The 23,222-nt window shown below is 45.7% G+C and overlaps 1 protein-coding gene across 4 annotated transcripts in view; it reads right to left on the bottom strand.

Moving 5' to 3' along the window:
• The window catches only part of Tiam1 (TIAM Rac1 associated GEF 1), a 353,183-nt gene that overhangs the window by 224,050 nt on the left and 105,911 nt on the right, over window positions 1-23,222 (bottom strand). Inside the window, exon 1 of one of the 4 annotated variants that reach the window (XM_057763558.1) lies at window positions 18,441-18,564. The exons of the other annotated variants lie outside the window; for them this stretch is intronic. The gene's annotated coding sequence lies outside the window, so the exon portion shown is untranslated. Of the gene's footprint in view, window positions 1-18,440; window positions 18,565-23,222 lie in introns of those variants that run through there. 4 annotated transcript variants of the gene reach the window in all.

Genomic DNA, 23,222 nt, shown 5'->3' with positions numbered 1-23,222 from the left:
TGTGATGTGTGGGACCCATGTCCTCTTTCTCATTATAACATCAGAACCAGATATGGGGACGGATGGACGGGGACACAGATGGACAGACGGACGGGGACACACACACACGCACACACACCATCTGTTATGTAAACAAGGCAGGTCTGCTGACAAGGTACAAGAAACAGGATAGAGCAGCCAGAAGAGAGGACAAAGAGAGTCTATCTTGAAGGCTACTTGTGTAGTTACCTGCATGTTTCATGCCTCAAGTTTTCCATATTTGAAGCAGGGAGATGATGGTGGAGACACTTTTAATCCCAGCACTTGGGAGGCAGAGACAGATGGATCTCTGTGAATTCGAGGCCAGCCTGGTCTACAGAGTGAGTTCCAGGACAGCCATGATTACACAGAGAACCCGTCTTGAGAAATAAACAAACAAACAAAAAAATAGGATTGGATAATTATATCTGCACCTTTGAGCTCATGTGAGAATGGGCTGGGACTACAGTTCAGCAGTGAAGCACTTGCCTGGTACATGGAAGGACCTGGATTCTGTCACGGAAGAAGAGGAAGAAAGCAAGCTGCTGGGTCAGCGTCACCCCCTGCTATGATGACACTCATGTCACACAGCTTTAAGGTAAATGTTGCTGGTGACAATCAGCTCCTGTTCTGATAAGCACGACACAGGAAATTTCTCTGCATAATGTCTCTCCACTCGCATGTGAAATTCTTATGCTTAACATATGATGTGGGATTCCCCTCTGTATGCTGTTAATATGTTTTATTGTCATCGGTATAAAAAAGAAGCTATCTTAGGTCAATGGCTTAACAGAGTAAGGCCAAGCAGAAAATCTGAACAGAGATGTAGAGAGAGAGTAGGACTGGGGGAGACACCATGTAGCTGTGGGAGGAGACAGATGCAGCTGACAGTTGAAATCTTACCCGTAAACCTCGAGACTCGTGGTAAAAATATAAACTAATAGAAATGAGTTAATTTAAGATGTAAGAGTTAGTTAATAAGAATCCTAAACTAACAGGCCAAGCAGTGCTGTGATTAAGATAGTTTCTGTGTTATTATTAGGGTCTGGGCAGCCGGGAAACAAATGAGCAGTCTCCACCAACAGATTGGTACCCAACCTGAGACACCTACATCCACATAAAACCTGAAAGAGCTTTCTAGACACAAAAGAACAAATTTAGCACAGCTTCTTGGTTAGTCACTTTTTTTTTCCAGATGGGCTCTGTTTGCTGGTGGCACGCAGGGACGCTACAGCTCCTTTAAGAGAGGTCTTCCAAACTCAGCATTTGCAGCCAGTGAAGGCTGTGTGGCTTCTTTAGAGGAGGGCTTCTTGGTCCATGCTAGTTGTACAAATAGCTCTGGCTCTTTCAGGAGGCTGAGCACTTATATATGGGGTCGGTAAGCAGCGTGTTACAAACTGCTTAATACTGAAGTAGACCTGCAGCAACCCTAGAGCTGGAGCAAAGTGCATGGCTCTCAGAGGCAGCAAACAAGCCTCCACCATGTAAGACTGGGCGGAGCCAACAGGCAGGACTGTGGAGTTGGTCCCAGCCATGACCACTTAGCATTGGGGGGGGAAAGCACTCCTGGTCAGAAAATAATTACAGATATGCAAAAAAGACAGATTGAGACAGAAATAAACCTCCGAATACGTCACAATGTATTTTTAAAATGTATGTAGGCTTGAGAGAGAAAATATATATATATAATATATGTATTACATATATATAACATATAACACACAGTCTTTAAAGAAACAGAGTACAGACAGTCATGATAAAAGCTACATAAAGATGGAATATACACAGAGTCTGGATTATGTATATTATTGTGTTGTCTTTGAAATTTTTGACCATGAATAAGCTAAGTACATTGAGACATTTCATTGTACAGTCTGCTAAGCTAAACTAACATATATATTTTAAAGGTATCTTGACTTCAAAATGTAAGTCTATGGTTATGTTGCTTTGGAAAAGAGGTTCTGGTTTTGTTTCCACATTGGATGAGAACATGTGGATTCCTTCCAGACTAATGTGGTTTGACGGACCAAGACCCTCTGAAAGGTCTCTATAAACCCCAAAATTACTTTGCCCAACAAAAATCAGGAAGCAGCTTAAAGAGAACTATGCCCCAATTCCCAAATATTGTTTATAAATGTTTGTTTACATTTAAAGGGAGATATGATATAGAGATGAATACTTTGCACTGGTATGGCTCTTAGTCTATTGATACAAATTTAAGGTCAATTTTGTTATATGTATATTTCTGCTCTTGATTAAGGTATTGTGTTTGTGTAACTCATTAAAAAATGCCATGGATAATTAAGAAATACAGGTTAATAGAGAGTCATCTATAATAGTCAAGCTTGTAGTCATGTTGGTTAGGTTTTCTAGGTATATAGAGATATATTTCAGATGGATAGTCTTGAAACCTTTCAAAGATTAATAGAATATGGCATTTAAAGTGTTTTAAGAACTTAGGACTTTTCACAACAATGAGACACATCTGCTCCTAGCAACACTAATCTACTTCAAGAGGATGATGGGCATTGAAGAGATTCCTTATGGAGTTGGTTAGCCGCTTGGGAAAGAAACTGCTCTTGCCTGGACTATTTGATGAACTGGACATGCAGGACCCACAGAAAAATGACGCTGAACTTGCCTAAAGGTGAGACAGTCCTTCAGGGTTCCTATTTCATGAAAGAGTCTGCCAAACATTCTGCAGATACTGAAGAAAGTCACTGACAAACTGCCAATACAGGTGGAACGGTCTTTGAAATTTCCTGCTTCATGAAAAAGTCTGCCAAATACTATGGAACTCTAGGCTGAAGATGGGTGCCCACAATGTTACAGAGAAATTCTGGGTGACTGTCCAGGCAGCAAGATGTCTCTGTCAATTCCAGAGTTTTAAAAGTTGCTTACAATGCACTTCCGGTTTACTTGGGTAATATTATATTCTTATGGGGTCTTTGATGGAGTTGAAGAATAGATAAGAGCTAAGTCTCTGCAAATATTGCAAAGTCCAAAACCTCTGAAATTTGAAACACTTCAGGTCCCAGACATTTCAGAGAAAGGATGCCCACTGTCACTGAAAACAAGCAATCAATCCATCAGTCAACTTCCTTGTCTCCTCCAGTGTAAATATGATCTTGGTTTTGATTATTCTTATAGAGAGAGATAGAGAAAGCACTTTTCCTATAAACAACCCTTCAGCGCAAGTATTAAGAACATGAGGACATCTGTCTACATGGACACAGACAGTGGGTTTATTAGAAATGTGTCCGACAAGAGTCTCAGGGAGGAACCACAATACCAGCTCCTCAAGGAACTGTGGTCTCTAGATCAAAAGACTAACAGTGTCTAGATAAAACTTCATTATGGTTCCTGAAAAGTAAAAAAGCTGAAGAAAAAAGTCTAATGAAAATGTACATTTGTATTATATATATTAGTATATTTGAATATTTAAATGGTATGTATTTTTTAATTTTTCAGTGTATGTACATTGATATTTTGCCTGCATGAATCTCTGTGTGAGGGTGTCAGATCTTGGAGTTACAGGCAGTTGTTAGCTGCCATGTGGGTTCTGGGAATTGAACCCGGGTCCTCTGTAAGAGCAGACAGTGCTCTTAAGCACTGAGCCATCTCTCCAGCCCCCTACATACTATACATATATGTACATTTATACTAGTATATTTTACTATGCAATCAAGTCCAGAATTTTGTAAAGTACCTATGTCAAAATACAATGATATTCATTCATTAAAAAATTTTTAAACTACATGATGCTGAACTCCATCCAGTCCATGCATAAGTGAATGCTATTGTCTCTCCTTTCTTCCTATGAAAGTTGGGTAAAATTTCCAGGGTCAACAGCAGGTCAAAATTGGAAGAGTCTTCATAGCAAAAGACCCAACTCCTTCTTCTACATGGGTAGAAATCTAACCACGGGAAAATGAGCCCCTGGCCTGGGCACTCACTCTGCAGTGGCACGAGCCACGCACTGCGAGGAGCCAATGAGGGAAGCAGATCTGTCTACGAGACACCTTTGCAGATCACACCCTGGCACCGTGGCCCACATCCAATCATCCATCTACAAGCCTGTCATGGCAGGGCCAGGGGCAGCCCTACCCGTGTGCTCATGCGTCCGGAAGCATCAATCTAGGTTACGAGATCCGTCAACTGCGCTTCTCTTCTCTGACCTGCTTTCTTCCGTCAGGAAGAAATAATGGCTATTTAGATTTTTTACAGTTTGCTAGACACACACAATTCATAGGATACTATTTTCATTTGCGTTAGGTTTGGGGACCTGGTGAAAGTTGAAAGGCGGAAAGCATGAGGGTCAGTGAGTCAATAAGGGGAATAATTACACTACCGCCATCTCCACATTTCTGCCAGCACACCCAGCAGGGCCCTGTGCCTCTTACCCAGAGGATGCCGGAAGTGGACCCTAGACTATACAGATCATAAAATCCACACAATCCCACATCAATGGCCAGGTCCCCCACTGGCATTACAGACCACGACTGGCATAGCCACACCAGAGTCCCCCTAGCAGCACTGCAGACCACGGCTGGCATAGCGGTGCCCCCTCCTAGCACCTCAGACCATGGCTGGCATAGCTGTGCCCCACCAGCAGCACTGCAGACCACGGCTGGCATAGCTGTGCCCCCTCCTAGCACCTCAGACCACGGCTGGCATAGCGGTGCCCCCCAGCAGCACTGCAGACCACGGCTGGCATAGCTGTGCCCCCTCCTAGCACCTCAGACCACGGCTGGCATAGCTGTGCCCCCTCCCAGCACCTCAGACCACGGCTGGCATAGCTGTGCCCCCTCCTAGCACTGCAGATCACGGCTGGCATAGTTGTGCCCCCCACTGGCATTACAGACCACGGCTGGAATAGCTGTGCCCCCAGCGGCACTGCAGACCACGGCTGGCATAGCTGTGCCCTCCAGCGGCACTGCAGACCACGGCTGGCATCGCTACACTTTTTACAAAGAAGCTTGCTGGGACCTCTGTTAGCTGTTCTGTCAAGCTGGCACTGTTTGTTTGAATGTTGAGCATCATAAAAAGCCACTTAGGCAGTTTTAATAGAAACAGAACCAGCATTTGGAATGCCCTAAATCTTTCTTGTCTTTGCCACCAACTGTAATAATATACAATAACCATATGTCCTACATTTCCGGCAGAGTTTCGATTTCACGTATTTTGTTACATAAAATTAATAAATAGGCGGGTACAGATTGTTTAAGAATTCTTCTTTTTACATTTCCCAAATGTTACACATTCAGACATACATTTTCCTCATAATCAGAAGAAAAAACCCTCATAAAATATATATATATAATATTTAAATATCTTTTTATTATGTTCATTCAAAATTATACAGATGAATGTTCACAGCAGCTTTAGTCATAATTTTCAAAGCTCGGAAGCAACTGTGATGTCCTGCAGAAGCTGTGTATGGTGATGCAAGTCTGCCGCACAAACAACTCCGACAAGACAAATGAGCTGTGGACATCCCATGACACAACATTATTCAGACCCAAAGAGAAATGACCAAGCCACAGGGAACATGTAGGAAAGCCCAAAGCACACTACTAAAGGGAGGCTCAGGGCTGTACGTCGTCACCTCAGTGATAAGCTAGAACAAGCCAAGTGACAGAGGGTGGCGGTGGCGAACGGCAAAGGACACCTAGGTAGGGCTCAGGGGCCTTCAGGGGCGTGGAAACTGGTTCCACAGATCACAGGCGTCCCCTGGCTTACAATGGAGCTGATCATTACACCTATACCAGTCTAGAGCAGGGCAGCCCGTGTAACCTCCTCAGTACCAAGAATTTCCCACAAGGCTCTGCTGCTGCTCAGCCTCACCTGTGGCTGGAGCGTGGCATAGCCAGCCCAGGAAAAGATCCAACTGTAAATCAATTCCACACCTTCAGAAAGACAAAGGAACAAAAACAAAACAAACAAACAAACAAACAAAAAGTCTAAGTCAAACCACCATAAATTGGGAGTCGTTTGTATAAACAGTAGATTTGTCCAAACCCCATTAAGGCCCAACACCACAAGTGGACCCCAATGCGAACTGTAGCCTCTGTGTGGAAACACTGGGTGAACAATGGCATCCCTCTGATACAGGAAGAGGGGGCAGTGAGGCTGGGGCCACGGTCAGAGGGATAGGATGGACCAAAACCTCCTCTGAGTGAAAATCTTTTCACACACCAGAGGGCACTGGCTCACGGAGTTCGTGTAGCCTTCCCCTTTCTCACGCATGAGCCTCTGGCATCTTCTGGTTTTAGTTGCCTATCACCTGCCACAGCCATTATTCAGGATGAGTAAAGGGCACCTGTCTAGAGATGACTCGCCATCTAACCAGGCCACTTTTAGTGAGGTTACAGTGAGCCCCACAAATGATCACTCTCTGTCTCCAGGAGGTCAGTGTCTACCGGGGTCAGCAGGAGCACACGGTGGGCGCAGCAATGACACAAGCATGGTGGCTTTCACTCAATCAGCAGGGGAAAGGGAACTAAAAACATCCTTGTGGACGGGGACACACACAAACACACACGACATGACCCTAAACACAGTAAATCACCAGATATGCCAAAGAGGCACAGAGGAGGCCAGCCTGTTCCCTACGACGGGAGAAGTTAATACAGGAACCAACTGAGAAAACATAAATGAGCAGTAGCAGAGGCCAGGAGGGTGGCAGGAGGTGCCAGACAAGAGACTAGTATGGACTCCAACATCCATTCTAAGGAGGGGACAGAGCAGCTCGCTTGGCTGTGAGATAAAAATTGTTGTTGTACAGTTACTAAAGAAGGGCACAAGATGCGTGGAATTCATTAACAACTGTCTATCAAACTCTGCCATAATTGGGAATCAACATGCAAGATACATGAAGCAGCATGCCAAGCCACACACCAACCTCAGACCTGTGAGAAAAACAGGCAGGCTAGCAAGTGAGTGGGACAGGTTCCCACTGGATTTAAAATTCAACAGGAACATGGCTTTCCCCCCTTAATGGCTGCGGAATTGATTGGGATATAGGCTAACAGAGGTCCCCAGAGTGCTAAACTAAATTAGAGGAAGTCCTATAATTACAGTTAGCAGTTAATTATAATATGAAAGGAATTGTAATCAAAGTAACAGATGCACTATCATTTCCCATCTTCCCCGCAAAACCCGTCTAACAATCTCAGAAGAGCAGCAGAGGAGCTTTGTGCTGTGGTCCAGCCTCCCTCCCGCAGATAAACAGGGCCTGTGACCCGAGTCCTTGCTGCTTGTCCTGCATTTGCAGTGCCTCCTGCCTGGAATGTTCTTTCTGCAGAGTCCAGTGTGAAATGATGGGAAGGAAGCCTGCTCCCATCTCTGTGGAGACCTCAAAATCACATTTTCTCAGGGAGGCGGCCCGGCTAGGTCTGAAACAGAAATCCCAGCTATCCTCAAGGTCATCGGCATCCACCATCTCTGCAGCAGCATTGCCGTGGCCATGCTAGCAGTCAGCAAGATGAGAGAATGAGGTGGCTGGACTGAGAAATGTCGCCCAGAGGCTCACATATTGGGAGACGTGGTCTCTACTTGCTGACACTGTTTGGCAAGGTTATGGAACCACTGGGATTTGGACCTTGCTGGAGGAAGTGCATGGCTGAGAATGGGTTCGAGTCTCGCTCCTCTCCCAGGCCGCTCTCCTTCCCGTCCGCGCCTGCCCGGAACGAAATCTTTCAGCTCCCTGCTCAGGTCATCAGTATGGCACTAGTCCTGGGAACCATAAACCGATGTAAACTCTTTCTTCATGAAGTTGCTTCCGGCCGTGGTATTTTATCTCAGCAGCAGAAGAGTAGCGGCTGTAAGCGGAGACTTGTCAATCTGATTCCCTGAAAACACTGCCCAGATCTGAGCTGGACCTCAACAAATGCGATCAACTTAGAAATCTTCCAAGCATTATGCCCCTGACGCAACAGCCTAAAGTTCTCTAGCAAAACCTGTACTGAGGATACCACAGTAGCAATGATGGTTTGTCTCCAAAACAGCTAGACATCTGAGATGCAGCACGGTGCGGGAAGGGAGATCAACTTTTGAGATGCCTTTCATGTCTCAGATACCATGTTCAGCTGTGAAGAAAGAAACCCACTACGGGAGGAATGGCACGTGTTTGTAACTCTTGTAACAGGCCACGGCAAAGAAGTTGGCTGGGCTAAAGTCACAAAAATGGTGAGTGCCGATTTCCCACACAGGTCTTTTCGCGTCACAGAGTGATGTTGGGCTGGTGACGTGGCTCAGTAGTCAGGAGGTCTGTCACCAAGCCTGAGTTCAATTCCCAGGGCCCACCAGCTAGAAGGGGGAAAGTGGCTCCTGCCAGTCTTCCTCTGACCTCCACACACATGTGCCCAGCACCCACAAACGTAAAAACGGTTTTAAGGCACTGGTAAATTTCCATGCTTCCAACTTTCTCCTTCACTCCCTTTCTTCTCTACTTCCTTCCTTTCTTCTAGAGAGAAAAAAAAACAGAAAAGTATAACACCCCTTCACATGCACCACTCGACACGAGCACACTGCATTTTGTTAGGTTTGCTCTATGGACCTTTTCTTTTTCTTCAAGAATGAAAATAGAGTTCGGGGAATCAATCCCATTTTCTCTGAAATAAACCACAAACTATACCATCCATTCTCTTTCCCCTGAAGTTTAGACAAAGAAAATGTTGGCAAGACATTCTGCCACTTGTACAACTGCAGTTCTGTATAAATTAAAAGCATTCTTGGCGCCAATTTGGAATTGTTCTTCCTGTTCTTTGGGACATTTTGTTAATTGCCTGCAAACCTCAGCCCCTCGTGGTTTCCATATGGTGTCTAGTTTAAAGGAGTACAGTCAGATTGACCAACACACTTCGGTTTAACTTGCCCAGTACACCCTGCCAGAAAGGAGATGACAGGACAGAGACTTGATAAAGCTTTGCTCCAGCCTACAGCCGTCGTCACTGGCATAGCGCCAACCTGTTATGTCCTTGCTTTGCTCTGCTTGGGGAAGCTGTCCCTGTCAAAGGCAGTTCTGTGTGGAGCGAACCTCTCTCTCCAGAAAGAAGCCCTTTCATGGAGGTCTGAGAGCCAACAACGTGAGGGTGCCCACTGCTTTCTACAGCATCCAGGGAGGGCAGAAGAAAGGGATGCAGAAGCAAAGGATCTTAGGGGATGGGAGCAACAGGTTTCCACGCGGTCATTCAGGGAAAACAAAGGGGGTAGGAGCTGTTTGGTGCTGTGCTGTGGGATGAATGGGAGCACCGGGCTTGCTAACTGCTTAAGCAAGCCTCAGCCTGTCTCTGCACAAATCACAAGGGCCCACAGGCCTCCCTGCACTGGCTGCCTTGGGCATCCCCCTCCGCACCAACAGCCTTAGGACCCAGGGGTCACAGGAAGTGCCTAATCTCTGCAAGCAAACGTCAATCTTCAGGGCAAAGACCATCATGCCTTTGTTCTTCAGAACCAGGGCTGAAACACGGCCGAGATGACGGCATGAATTCGGCCCCTTGAGTTCACAAAGGGAGCACCTGTTTTCAGGATGAGGCGGAAAATCTTAAGACAATCTTACTTTCTGTGCCATCTCTCTGAATGAATGACTAAGGGTAAGATGGCCTGAGGGAACCAAGGTCTGTTTTCCCACAGAACAGTAACAGTTCTTGTGATCAAGGGAAAAGTGAAAATATGTGTTTCAAACAAACCACCACATAATTTTAATCTACTAAAAATGAAACTGAAGACAGCCATGGGAAATAGCTTACATCTTTTCTTTTCTTCCACATATGTTAAGCATCCAAACACACTGATTCAATGACAAACATGCTGTTTTGCCCCAAATTCTTGGTACAGGCAGGACTTGACCATCCTTACAGCGTAGCTCGCCATTCATGGGTCTGAAATGATGCTGGCTCCATCGGTATGAGAGCAGAGTTAAGATCAATTAAAATAGCAAGTGCATTAGCCACTTAGGGAGAATAATTTGATGCGGTGTGAGGTAACGCGACTGACCGCTAAGCCTGTATAACCGATGATGAAGAGACCTGTGAAGCTCAGCCTCCCCCTCCCCCATGCTCCTCTCATGTAGTCAAAGGCATTCTAGGAAGAACTAAAGGGCAAGTTAATTCCTTGCGATAGGACTGTTTCCTTACAGAATTTGTTACTAGGCTATACCAGAGCAATGAATTCTTATGGCTATAGATGTTCTTTTAACATTTGAGCATTCAGGACTCTCAAAGAAACATACAGAAAATGTGTCCGCAAGGCAAGAAAGGTTTCCTCTTGAAATCCCCACCACTGACTGCATCGTTAACTTCCTGGTACCATTTCAAACTGTAATGGTTTGGACTTGAAGTATATAACAACCTATTAATATTGTCTTTAAAAGAATAAAGCTCAGTTAACTAAATTGAACAACTTGCATATATTATTTCTTCAAACCCCAGGGCAAAGAAAGGAAATCACTCCTTTTGGCTGACAGAATGAATTGTTTGGGTCCACTGAGAGATAAAATATTTTCCTTCAGCTAAGAAAACTCAAGACCTGCTCCCCAAAGTTTCTGTTTCTCACAGCAAAAGTTATAAAATTTGAAGGTCTCTTGTTTTTTTTTTTTTTTCAATTGGAAGATTTTTGTGTCTTGGGTATATACTATAGTCCAAGTCATGAGTAAAACTCACCGATTTTGAAGAGGTGTTATCTGAAACCACTCAAGCTGAAATTCAATATGGCATTTAGGGTCATTAAAACCCATTAAGATTTTTAACTTTGAGTTCATAAAAGCAACGTGAGTGATCCCCAGCACAAGCAGGACTGGCTTTCCCTGTCATCAAAGCCAGGACGCCAGCTCATAAATGTCTCTCTCTGGTTTATTTGTTCCCTTAACACAAACAAAGTTGACTTAACGTTTGCCTTAAAATCTGAAGCTTTCAAGGAGACATTGACATTTTTATTGATTCTCAGTGGCTCATGGGAGCATGTGGACACACATGCCTACACACCGACTCTCATTCTCTATTAGACAAATAAACCCGCCTGTCTGCTGCATGGCCCTATCTATCAAAAAGAAAATGTTTTGACAGACTGGAAGGAAAGGTAAAGGCACTCCTCCTTTTGGTATACAATTAGAAGGCCAGAGAGCGAGATCTTTATGGATGCCTGGACCCTGACCCTGACCTAGGAAAATACCTTTGACTGTAAAAACTCATTGATTCCTAACACCAGCAGGGGGATGACACCGCCATTCCACCTTCAGGTGAGAAACAGATCCCATGAGCTGAGCTAACCAGGAGACACAGCAGGCTGGAGAAGACAGGGGTGTGGTCCTGCCACACTTCAGTTGTCCAGTAGCCTCCAACACAACAGTACCTTTAAGCACAAAACTGCAGTCTCTGCTCGGCAATATGTATTTTTCATAGTCAATGCTAAGCTCTCCAAAAGTAAACGAGTGCATGTAAAAGGCAAGGTATGCATTAAAGCACCTCATTTGCTCCTCTGTCCTCCCCTTCCTCCCTCTCCCTCTCCTCCTCCTCCTCCGTCCTCCCCCTCCTCCCTCTCCTCCTCCCTCCTCCTCCCCCTTCTCCTCCCTCTCCTCCTCCTCCTCCCCCTTCTCCTCCCTCTCCTCCCCCTCCTCTCCTCCCCTCCTCTCCCTCCCTCTCTTCCTCCCTCCTCCTCCATCCTCCCCCTCCTCCCTCTCCCTCCTCCTCTTCCGTCCTCCTCCTCCATCATCATCCTCCTCCCCCTTCTCCTCTCCCTCCTCCTCCTCCTCCTCTGCTCTTAAAGGCAGTCCTCATCTTGTCCTCCGGACTAGCCAAGAGCTGGCTCTGGAGCAAGGATGGGCTAGAACTCATCACGATCTTGTGGCCTCAGCTGTGTGCCATCTCACCTGGTTGGAAGCATCTTCTATATTTAATACTGACTCTCCACTGGTGAGTCATGCATCCAATACCTGGTCAGCAACAGGAATGATCAAGTCCTCGTCCCCTAGAAACAGATTCTAACACTTCAACACTTGTTTCTTCATTCTACTGGCTAGAAATGAGACTTCAATCAGGATGACTCAGAAGCCAAGCAAGACAAGGCCAAAAAGGAATGGGCTAGGCCTTTCCACTGCAAACTAGAGTCAAACCCAAACAACGGTTCATTGTTCTGTTATTGGAACAGGGTAGCCACGCCAATCAATACTCCCATCACCTCTGCCATGTGTGCCTGCCTAGGCTGGTCTCAGACCACCTGGAGGAGACAGGCTTCCTTTCTCCCGGCAATATCCAGATTTTTACTTAGAAATCTGGACCAGGAACACTAGGAGAGCGAGCCCCTTATCTAGAGGAAGGGTCATGAGGAACTGACTAGACCATACAGCGCCAAGTCTGAGCATCCCTGAGGCAGAGTCCAGGGGGAGAGCAGGGCAGGGCAGGAAGCAGCAGAGCCCGCCAAGAACAGCAATGCACAGACCATGTGGGGGTCAGCATGGCGTCCCCTCCTGATTTCCTGCTCCAGGCCTTCTCACTCTTCACCATCCACAGCATGTCTCCATGTCTCCTCAATAACACTGCTTTTCTGGGTGTCCATTTGTGATGGCTGCTTAGGTTTGCATTGTAACCAAATGATCTGGAGGACATGCTACTACTGCCCCTGAGTCCCCCATATCAGAAAAAAAAAAAAGTCTGTAGGTCCCTCCAAGAAAAGGCCAAGTGTGGCATGACAATCTGAGGTCAGACTCACAAACCACTGCCAACAACCTTGCAACCGAGATGTCCAAAGGCAGCCACCTATGAACTAGAAAAGCCTTAGATAAATACCCCAGGAGTTAGCAGAGAAGGTATCATGCTTTAAAAATAAATAAATAAAAGCAAAAAAAGCCCCACAGTACATGGGAAAACAAGCTAAACTTTACTGGCATTTTTTAAAGAAGAAGATCCATTAAGTTCATAGGCCATTTCCAACACTGCTTCTACAGGACCATAGAACAAGGTCACCCTGACTTGGGACAGGCCAAAATGACAATCATCCACCATGACTGAGCCATATTGGCTTCAAATATACATATCATATAACCAAGGCCCAGTTAAAAACAAAAGGTGGATGGGGTAAGAAGAGTCCAGAAGAGAGGTTTATCCTACTCAAAGCATTCTACTTGATGCTGGGAGAGAGGAGGAGAGTTTTGTTTTGTTTTGTTTTGTTTTTTAAAAAAATGATTTAGATAGCTCTGCCCTCCCAGAGCTCCTAGTCAAGCCAAGAAGACAGGCCCTCCCACAGACAGCTCAAATCCAGGGCAGGCAGAGGCTGAGGCTGAAGTGTGACGGGTTCTCCAAGACAGGAGCAATTACTCACCAGCAAGCCAGGCAAGCAACAGTGAGCCCAACTCAGGCAAGGCTGTCATTTTTTAAACAAATTCACTCTTGAAGTAACCATGAAATTTGTATCATGCTCTTTGTGTCCCCGTCACCCGTACCTCCTATCTGATAAGTCAAAATCCCTGCCTCTCCAGAAAAATAAATCTGTTTATCTTTGCCCAGGAGCTCCGGATGTCTGGATGACCCAGTGACCTTGAATTATCCTTTATCTCCAGAAAATATCTTCCTTCTGAAAAGGCAACAGAAACTGAAGATAATATCCACAAGGTCTTCCAAGACCATAAATGAAATAAGCAGGCAGCTCGGTCGTGTTCCACGTCTCGGCTGCTGGTCTTCACATTCCACTCGACTGTAGCGTGTTAGAGCGCTCAGGCCAACAGTTGGATGAGAAAGCCATCTGTGTCTGGAGAATGTTTATTGTGGTTCTAGTCGGAGCTTCTCCTGCCCACCAAAAATCACCACTCAGATTTTACACCATGTCTAATGCAGGAGGCAAAAATCTGCAAAAACTGGGTCAATATTTTTTTTTTAATTATCTGTTTCCCAGTTTTGGTAACACATTGTACTTAAGTAAGTTGTCATCACTGCGGGGAGGGGTACTGGGGGTGAACACAGATTTGTCCTCACTGGGGATGCTGAGGTGGGTATTGCTGGGGTGGGTATTGCTCTGTCATGGAACCCTGTTCTTTGAAACTTCTTCCTCCAACATACACAATGTGGATATGAAGTAGTTAAAGCACAGAGAAAGGTAAAACTAAGTCAGCCTTATCCTAGATTCTCACCCCCATTTCCTTGGGTCTTAATTCCAGCAAACCTCTATCTACCATGCTTGTTAGAGAAGCCTAAATAACTAGTGTCTTGTGGAATTCAAAACACAAGGCAAACTCAACAGAGAACTCCCTCCTGGACGGCACTCAGAGACCAGCAAACATGCAAACTCCCTTTGAGCAGCACCAATCATTCACAGAGCACACCCCACCTCAACTGTCACCTAACATAAACTGAATGCAATATCTTAGAAGTTATCATCTTGAAAAGAAGAAAGAAAATCTGGATGGCCTGATATTCTCACTTCTGAGTAGGTTCTCATCCAGATATTGCTAAAATATTCTAACATTTTAAAACTCTGGTAATGTGGGGTACAGGGCAGTGATGTGGAGTGAAGAATCCATTGCTGGGGCCTCAAATCATTTCCGGTTGAAGGGCATATCCCACATACAATCAGAACCACTGCGGGCAAGTCACTTAAACTACCGCTGGCAGTTTCTGCACATAAAATGGAAAAAATAATAGGCTTAGGATCCCACTTTTTAGATTCCCGTGGGTGTTACATTAGTATGTACAAGAGGCTCAGAACAGCGTGCAGCATATATCAAGCCCCTTTTAAAGGACTGTCCATTCTTATAACTCTGACAATATACTTATCTATTTCAGTTAATAACGCGATGAACTTTCACTGAGCCGAGTGCCAAACCCTCTGCGTACAAGACAAAAGGAAGTGCAGTCACTATTCTGGAAGAATCTACGTGTTACCAAGGACAGAGGATTGGATCGTGCTGACACCCCAGGCCTCTAGGAGCCTAAACCCTAACCTCGTAAGTAGAGCTTGAGTCGCACACAAGGATGGCCCAAGAACTAACCTAAAAGCTTGAACAAAAACAAAGAAAAAAATCAACAAAGCAGACACATAAAAATATCAGCAGAATACCCCCCCCTCCAAGTCCATTCCTCACCAACCTTTCATTAAAAAAAAAAAAAAAAATTCCCAAAGCCTGAGCTGTCAGAGGAGGTTTTCCAGTTCTGTGGGTAATTCTGTGTGCCTAGCAGCCACCCTAACTAACACCAAAACCTCCAAACTGCCTTACTGTCCTCCTCATGTCGTCCCTCTTCAGGACACTGTCACGGCCGCCCACCAGCACCATGGGGGGAAACCCAGGCAGGTGCTCTTAAAAGGAGGGTGCGCTTCATCCCCACCCAGACAATCTGTGTGAAACACCTCCCAGAAGCAGAGATCCTTCTGTTTCCTGAAAGGTTGCCAAGCTCACAAGAGACGCCCGGTGCACGGTTTTTCCAGCTAGCTTTATGAAATAATTACAAACCTCTCTGTGTGCGAGGCTGAAATTACAAATACTGTTAAAAAAAAAAATCCCTGGAGTTCTTTGATATTGTTTATTATGATTTTCCATGGCACCCCCAAAATTCTCTCACCCTAGGCTTACAGAACATTTTATTAATTTACATATTATCAATGGAGTTCACAGATGGTAAGACCCAAACATAGAAACAAAGTCTGAAAGTCTTGGCTAAAATCCCAACCACCTGTAAGCGCTGTGCTTCAGGCTCCTTGCGGACACTGTTGCTATCACCAGGGCTGATGTCCTGCTCGGTGGAGACATCTTGCTCAAAGCCAGTGGCTAGTGCCACCAGGAACAAACTTCAATCCAAGGTCAAATTTTTCAAAAGAGGAACTTGTTCTTAAACTATTGCAAATGAATTTTTGAAAGAAATTAGTGATGACTGACCCGTCTAACTATAAACCAAGCGGTAAAGAAAGCGTTTCAGAAGTCGATACATCTGTATTCTGTATTTAGACAGGCTCCCTGAAGTCTTGACAGGAAAAAAGTAAGCCAGAAATTAGGGCAAAGAAATTCGACTTAAAAATACATATGTATTCTAGCTAAACATGGTGTCACATGCTTGTCTTCTCAACACTAGGCTACACAGTGAAACCCTTGTCCTTAAAAACAAAAGTAAACAACAACCAATCAACAAAAACCCCAAGGGGCTGGAGAGATGGCTGAGCAGTTAAGAGTGCTCACTGTTCTTCCAGAGGACCTCAGTGTGTCATCCAGTGTCCCACAACTGCCTCTAATCCAGTTCCAGAGGATCAGGCAGCGTTTTCTAGCCTCCACGGGCTATGAATGTACGTACGTACGGGCTATGAATATACATATGTACATACATATGTATGTATGTACACAGTACGCTTAAACTCATGCAAACAAACACATCTTTGAAAAAAAAATTTAAAAACACAAACCAGAAAATAGCTTAAGGCTTATCTTCCTATCACTCCCAGGTCACTCAGAATTTTTTTTTTTTTTTTTTTTTTTTTTTTTTTTTTTTTTTGGTTTTTCGAGACAGGGTTTCTCTGTGACTTTGGAACTAGCTCTTGTAGACCAGGCTGGTCTCAAACTCACAGAGATTCACCTGCCTCTGCCTCCAAAGTTCTGGCATTAAAGGCGTGCGCCACCACTGCCCAGCCACTCAGAATATTCTAGAAGTGTACTGGGTCTAGATGTTTTAGTTTGCATTTGATCATCTGCATTCTTTGATTTATATTTTGTCCTTATATTTGTAGCCAAAGTCTTACACTGAGATTCAGCTACAAAATAGAGAAGGAAGAAATGAGAGTCTGCCACACAGAAATCTATGCCATTGACATACGATGGCCACCTTGGCATTGAGAGGACAAACCTGGACGGTGACAGAAAGAAATCTCTCGGGGGCCCTTGAGTGACCTTCTTTTGTAAGCAAAAGTTCAAATGAAGGATTCTACTGAGTCGGCAAGAAAGATTCAAAATTATAATGAGCCAAATATTGGTTTTGAAAGACTTCCTGTTTATGAGAATAAACTCCCAAAATGCAGAGGAATTAGATTTTAATGATCCTCTGCTACAATGGAATTGCTCAATGGAATTTGGCTAAACTAGCTTAACCCTTCCTCGAACCTAAGAAAGCTGGACACTGTCATCTCATGGGGTCACATTCCCGTTCACCACATGCAATCAGTTTCCTGCTTTTACCTTCACGTTTTAGTTTTGATTTTATGTGAGGGTGTGTGTGACAACAGAAAATGAAGGGGGAGTTGACATTAAACAGTCAACATGAGTTCTCTTTTACAAGCAGCAGAAAAGTGGTGTCATGGGGTCCTGTGGCTGACAGCAACCAAGACAGGTCCAGAAAAGCATGAAGGCACCTAGGATGCAAAACAGGAAGGACCATCCTATTGCGTCCCTGGGAAGGAATTACCAAGAACCCCTGAAAACCATAAATCATAGACAAAAGTAAGGCTAAGTGGTTCAGGGAAGTCCCCTCTGGCATAGGAGGAGGGGGGAGTGGGGGGGCACAGGAAGTGGGGGAGGAGGAGGAGGTATTAGAGGAGGGGGAAGAAGTGGAGGCACAGGAGGCGAAGGAAGAGGAGAAGGGAAGAGGAGGCGGCATGGGGAGAGGGAAGAGATATTTATAACTAGAGATTTTCAAACGAAGTTGGTACTATAAGCTTCTCTGACCATCCTCCTGTGCACTTTAAATTGTCTCTAGATCATTTTGTACCTAATACAATGCGAGTATATCAATAGCCGCCATGCCATACTGCTTAGGAAATAAGGGCAAGAAAAATATCTGCACATGCTCAGTACAGAAAGAACTAATTTCTTTCCGAAATTGCTGACACACACACACATACACAGCTGGGCAAGTGGCTCACACTTTTAACCCCAGAACTCAAGGCAGAGGCAGGTATATCTCTGTGAGTTCAAGGCTAACCTGGTCTGCACAGTGAGTTCCAGGATAGCCAAGACTACATAGTGAAAGCCTATCTTTTAAAAAAAAAAAAAAACCATAATAACTAAATTCAATATTTAAATGCACACGCAGACGTTTGAATCCAATGGTTCTGATTCATGCTGAGGCCTGTGGAGGGCAGATCCTATGTCACAAGAACCAGCTCAGAGCATCAAGGTACTGGCCACCAAGCTGGACAATCTCAATCGGGTCCCTGGAGCCCACGGGGTGGAAAGGCAAAGCCGAATCCTGCAGGTTGTCCACTGATGTCTGTTTGCATGTTGCGGCACACACGCGCACAGAGATAAGTAAATAAGTAACAGGCAAATAGTTTTCTAAAGGACATGAAAAAGAAACAAGATAATACAACTGGACATTTCCTGACGTATCCTTCCTGCCCTGCTTCTGTGTCTCTTTCTGTCTCCAGACATCTCGCCCTGTCCCGTTCTCTCCTCCACTTCCAGCCTTGTCTTTATGCCCCTGAGAGAGAGAGAGACAGAATAAAGCAATTCTCACCCCACATCATAAGAAGAGTGTGCAATGCCAGTCGAGTGCCTGCTGGACCCCGTCACATCTACTCTTCCCCTTGAAGCCCAGACCCATGTGTAAGGAGGCCTCAGGCAGAGACAAGGCAGACAGGAAGACCATCTGCTCGCCTTCCCCAGGGACCAGGCTGGAAATGAGGTGAAGATTCAATCCCAGAGTTGTGAGCCTCAGCCGGGCTCCCCTGCAGCAGCAGCATCTGGAGTTACGTCACCTGAGCAAGTTCAGCATCTGGAAATGCACAGAAAAGCCCTGGCGGATGAGAGTGGTGCTCTGGGAGCATTCTTCCAAGTTCATGGTGACTCCGAACACGACAGTCGGCAGATGGTGAGTGAGCCCTGGAAGAAGCGCTGTGACCTGGTCTCTCGCCTCTGCCCTTCACTCCCTACCGGTGGTTCCTCCGGGGCAAAACTCTCAGGAGCTTGTGGGTTTGCTCTGAAAACACAACAGAGTTCTAAAGCCGCACAGGTACAACTCTGATGAGCCCCGGCACAGGGAGAAGTTCATTTTCTTTGTAGCATTAGGGCACGAAACACAAGGGTCCCTGTGTGTAGGCCCCCTCCTCATGTGGATTTCCTTAACAGCCAGGGAAGTAGTCGTGTCCCTGAGCAGAGCCTAAATACACAGCACACATGCACACTTCTCCCGCAGATGGTTTCCATCAAGTTGAAAGGGAAGCTATCCTTTTTCTTCTCAAACACAAACGTTTCCAAAGGACCTGCAAAGCTCTCAGGAGGAATCAGGCACAAGCACCAGGGGCCAGCTGGGATGGAGGCATGGGGGATGGAGGACAGAGGTGAGAGGAACGGTGCTCCGGATCCAGGGAGCAATCACCCAAAGCTGCGTCTCGGGTCAGCCGAGGACCCTCCCCGTCCCCTCCTTGTCTCACATGCCATTAGATGACTTCCAGAACTAGACGTTTTTAAAGCGTCTATGCATCAGGAAACCATACCAACCAGAACAGCGCAAGGCTCTGAAGGACAGGTGTCTGGCTGTTGGACCTGGACCACAGGAAAGAGAAAAATCTCTCTTCTGTTGCCACCAGTGCAGATGGACAGGATCTGAGGATCATTTCCTCAGCAGGCAAAAGCCCAGGGAAAAGGAACCAGGGAAAGGTCACGTCCAAACAAATATATCAACCAAACTAAAGGACTTCCAGAATGCGCTCAGGACACATACCACCTACAGGACTAAGAGAAAGCTGCCATGGAACTTAAACAGCCAACAATCACTTCAAGGAATATTCCTGCAAATGTTCCCTGAGAAAGTCCCATGTGGCCATGGCTTCTGGGAGGCGGGAGGCCACTACAAAGGTCTTCCCCTGGGAGATGGAGACGCTCTCCACCATTCACCAGTGAAACCATGGCACAAAATGAGCACTTCACATAAAAACAAACAGAAGAGGAAAATTCGCCCCATATAAGACGGCAGGGTCAAGAACTCTGGAGTCTTTTTTTTTTTTTTTTTTTGGTTTTTTTCGAGACAGGGTTTCTCTGTGGCTTTGGAGCCTGTCCTGGAACTAGCTCCATAGACCAGGCTGGTCTCGAACTCACAGAGATCCGTCTGCTTCGGCCTCCCGAGTGCTGGGATTAAAGGCATGCGCCACCATCGCCCGGCCCCCTTCTGGAGTCTTTGATGGAGTTGAAGAATAGATAGTTATAGTTTTCCATTGTTATGATAAAAGATAAAATAGATATAAATATTGTAACTGTAATTCTTGCTTTATAACTGTTTTGTTATATGCAATTTTACTATGTTAAAGTTAAAGCCTTTCTTTTTTTGTTTAAACAGAAAAAGGGGAAATGATGGAGGAGGGTCACCTGTCTATGTGTTACTTTCATTGGTTAATAAAGAAACTGCCTTGGTCCTTTGATAGGACAGAAAATTAGGTAGGTGGAGTAAACAGAACAGGATGCTGGGTAGAAGGCAGTGAAGCAGATGCAATGAAGCTCCGGCCCAAGATGGACGTAGGCTAGAATCCTTCCCAGTAAGACACCACCTCGTGGTGGTACACAGATTATTAGAAATGGGTTAAGCAAGTTATGAGAGTTAGCCAAGAAGAGGCTAGATATAATGGGTCAGGCAGTGTTTAAATGAATACAATTTGTGTGTTGTTATTTCAGGTGTAAAGCTAGCTGTGCAGGAGCCGGGCGGGACGAAAAGCAGGCCTGCTCACCTCCTCACTACATGCTGGAGACAGTCAGGCTGAAAATGAACCCACACCAAAGGATGCAGCATGGCTTTCTGGGGCAGAGACCAACAGTTGTGAAGGTGTGAGCAAGGGAAAAGCGGTCAAGGAGGGAAGCTCGAAGTCGTGAGCACTTACACTGATGCTGGGGGTTTGGGGAGTATAGACAGGTACTGAGAGGAGCCAGACAACCTGACCTGAAAGGTGTCCTCTGGCTCTTTAGAAACAGAGTAAAGAACATACGAACCAATGTGGAAACAAACAGTATCACTGAAGGGGGGGGGGGGGCTCCAACATCAACATATGGACACACAGTTGCTCTCCTCAGTCACCCTTTATATGAGCAGCTTCCAGCAGGACTCCAATGAGAAAAGAGCCATGGAATCCACCTACCCCCAGCCTGGTGGCCTCTGGTACAAAGAACAGTAGCCACCGTGGCAAGGGACAACACAGGATTGGGATGAAAAGAGCACTCAGCACCTTTTCAGGCGAGCTCCTCAGAAGCTATTACCAGAAAAGTCAGCAATATTTGGCTCAGCTTTAAACACAGGGTGCGAAGGGGTCACCCTAAATACAAAGGAAAGCAAGAAAAGCCTTCTGTTGGGAGCTCGCCTGGCTGCAAGGAGCCAACTCACCCTGCCAAAGAAGAAAGGCACCCAGATACTGCACAGAACTCAGTCTCAGAGAGTAGCCTTTTAGAGATGGCGGGTGGCATGCCCTTTGAGAACTAACCCTTCCTTTATTACAGAAAAAAGGATAGAAGAAAAGAGGAGTCAAGGCCATGCTCTCGGACATCTTTAAACTCAGACTCTCACAGGGTGTTCTATCCCGATAATCCCAGGCAGAAGATATGAATAAATTACTTTCTGCAGTACAGGCTCCTGCTAGCTGGTCCTGGCAGCCCTGGCTGTGTCTGTGGATGGGGCCAGCATACCGTCCTAGAGGAAAAGCAACCCTGGCCATGTGTGAGACCTGAAGCAAACCCTAACCCTCCCAACCCCCTCCATCCTTCATGAATGAAAATGCACTGGCCGCATGTGTGAGAAGCTCTGAGTCCGACAGCAGCGCTCAAAAGGAGATTTTACCCTTGGACCGACCGCTGTTGTCAATTCCCAGCCTGCTCTAAAAGACATAAGAATGCTATCTAAAGAGACACAAGCATTTGCTGGTACTAGAGTCACTGGTGTGGCATCAAACAGAGTTTACTGGCAAGGTGGTAGCACAGCTCGTATACTGCCATATCATTTAAAAAAGGTTTTTAAAAAGCAGGTTTGCCTTAAATTAAATGCCATCTCCCCTAGATTCTGAGCCTGGTCAAACTTCAAACCATCAAGAGTGCTTCAAGGGCTGTGTTGAGCCAGCACTGCACGTTCAGCTCCGGCACGACGGTACTTCAAATGGTCTTTCTGCAACAATATGCATTGGAGGCATTTAAAATTTTATGGCCTTTACCCAGTGAATCTGTACTTTAAATTTTTCATCTATGGCTGTAATAAAAGATGCAAAAGGCGACATGCAAGAAACGTCCCAGGCTATATGGGTAGAAAAACAAAACAGGCAAAATAAATCAATTAAACATATTTAATAAAGCATGGTATAAGAAGCTATGAGGCAGAGGCAGGTGGATCTTAGTTCAAGGCCAACCTGGTCTCCAGAGTTCCAGGACAGCCACAGTGACGCAGAGAAAGCCTGTCTCCAAAAAAGAGAAGGAGGGGGAGGAAGCAGCAGCAGCAGCTACGAGGCAATTAGCACCAAAGAGTGACAACATGATTTATGCCTTTCTCTGGAGAAATCTGCACATGAGCAATGTTGGATTAGAAGCAAATTCTAGACTATATTATGTAATAAAACTGTCATAGTAGAAAAGAAGCTAGAAAAAAAAGGGAAGTAAAGAACTGAGCACAGGATAGCCGCATGCCACCATGCAGATCCCATGGAAAACACTCATGGCCAGGAGTCACGTGCCGCCATGCAGATCCCATGGAAAACACTCACGGCTCAGGAAAGCAATGCGCTGCCATGCCTAACATCCCATGCTACCGTTTGGCCCTGTCAGTTACCCACTGCGCCCACCCCTTAGGGAGGGGGAAGGTGGATAGCCCTCTCGTGAAACAATGCACTGCTCCTCCCCAGCACAGTGCATGCAGGGCTGCTGCTATGCAGTAAACCTACCAGCTTCCCTGAATTACACAGAAAGGTGTTTTGGTTTTTCCCTTTTATCACATGTCCTTTCTAAGTGTGTCTTCCCATCACTCTTCCTCCAAGCCGCCATGGCAGCCATGGGGCTGGACTTCATGCCGGACCCACTGAACCAGCATGACTTTGTCTTCTGCATCTTTCTCCTGTGGCAGCTGCCGAGATGGACAGTTGTTCCACTGTGTTTTTCCTCTTCAATTTTTACTGGTTCAGCTTACCTTTCAATCCATTCTTAACACTTCTAAAACAACACTAAGGACCCTAAGAGGGGAGCCCTAGCTTCCCCAGTAACATGAGTTGACTCCACAATATTTCCGAGAACACTTGCAGCCCCACAAAAGCTGCAGGAACGTACAGGAATCAGTTCACCA

This window comes from Chionomys nivalis, chromosome 3 (assembly GCF_950005125.1).
Source record: "Chionomys nivalis chromosome 3, mChiNiv1.1, whole genome shotgun sequence".
NCBI lineage: Eukaryota > Metazoa > Chordata > Mammalia > Rodentia > Cricetidae > Chionomys > Chionomys nivalis.
This window is presented reverse-complemented; position numbering and strand designations above follow the sequence as displayed.